We start from the raw sequence: 1,116 nt of genomic DNA on the forward strand, positions 1-1,116 counted from the left end.
GGGGGGGGGAGCAGAGGACACCAGGACACGAGCCATACCACACCCCACCCCACCCCACCTCCTCCTCACCACGCACAAAACCCACCACGCGCAAAACCCAACAGCAGTGTGGGATTATAAACAAAGCAAAGAGGGGAGGGGAGCGGGGGCGTGGTTACTTCGTCTACTATTATTCGATTTGGTAGAAGTGCCTCTCGGATTTTGTGTGCGTTGGCGTGGTTACGTTTTCGTGGTTCTCGTTTATTTTCGACGTAATGTTATGTACCCAGCGCGTAAACGGTCGGAGATAGAGCAAAGAGGTCGAAATTTTGTTCGTTAACTTTTAGTAATAGAAACCGCACTTAAAAGTTATAACTCCCTTATTATTTTTCAATTTATCCGTTACTTTCAAACCATCTTACTACCCATTCTTCGTCGGCGTCGGCAGGATTTGCCGTAGGCGTTTTGCTCTCCAGGAGTTACCCCTATGATACCCTAAAATTGTCAAATCTCTAGCTCAACTCCTCTATGGACAGAAGAAGGATGACGGACTGCTGGATTAGACTGAGAGGAGGGGGCGGGGATGTATCCCCACCGTCATTCCTAGTGAGGCGCCTGGGAGGTGGGCAATTTAATCTAAACCCAGCATATTTTTAGCGACCCTTGGTGCATTCCCCCCTCGCCCCTTGCCAACTGGACCTTAATCCTCGCCTCTGACACGGACCAAGCAGACGGGTGGGCTTAAAAGGGTGACGGGTGGCGTCGGGGAGTGCCGCGGGCGGAGCGTTTTGTGGCGCCGACTGCGACTTGGAAGGAGTCCCCCTTTCCCAAGTCTGGTGTTCGAGTCGAGCAGAACAAGAAGTTGGCCCGCCGCTGCCTGCTGCGCCCTGATTTTGATCTCCCCCCCCCCCCCCCGGGCATCTCCAACACCCCCGAGGCTGCTGTGCCTCAGCGGTGGATCGCGGCTGAAGCCTCCACGACGCTCGGGACTGAGTGAGGCAGGACGGGGGGATGGAGCGGGATCGCGTTCCAGCGCGGAGGAGGCAGGAGGCACGCACGACTTGTTGTTCGCAGGCCAGGAATCCCGCGGAGATATTGTGTGAGAGGGGAGAGAGAGGAGAGAGAGGGGGGGGGGAG

General features: G+C 55.9%; 1 protein-coding gene across 1 annotated transcript in view; it reads left to right on the top strand.

Annotated features, from left to right (window-relative positions):
• LOC113206069 (phosphatase and actin regulator 4) overlaps positions 1-1,116 on the top strand; it is a 148,517-nt gene that overhangs the window by 29,102 nt on the left and 118,299 nt on the right. The window lies entirely within an intron of this gene.

The sequence above is a fragment of the Frankliniella occidentalis genome, unplaced genomic scaffold (assembly GCF_000697945.3).
Source record: "Frankliniella occidentalis isolate FOCC.00 unplaced genomic scaffold, Focc_3.1 Scaffold44, whole genome shotgun sequence".
Taxonomy (NCBI): Eukaryota; Metazoa; Arthropoda; class Insecta; order Thysanoptera; family Thripidae; genus Frankliniella; species Frankliniella occidentalis.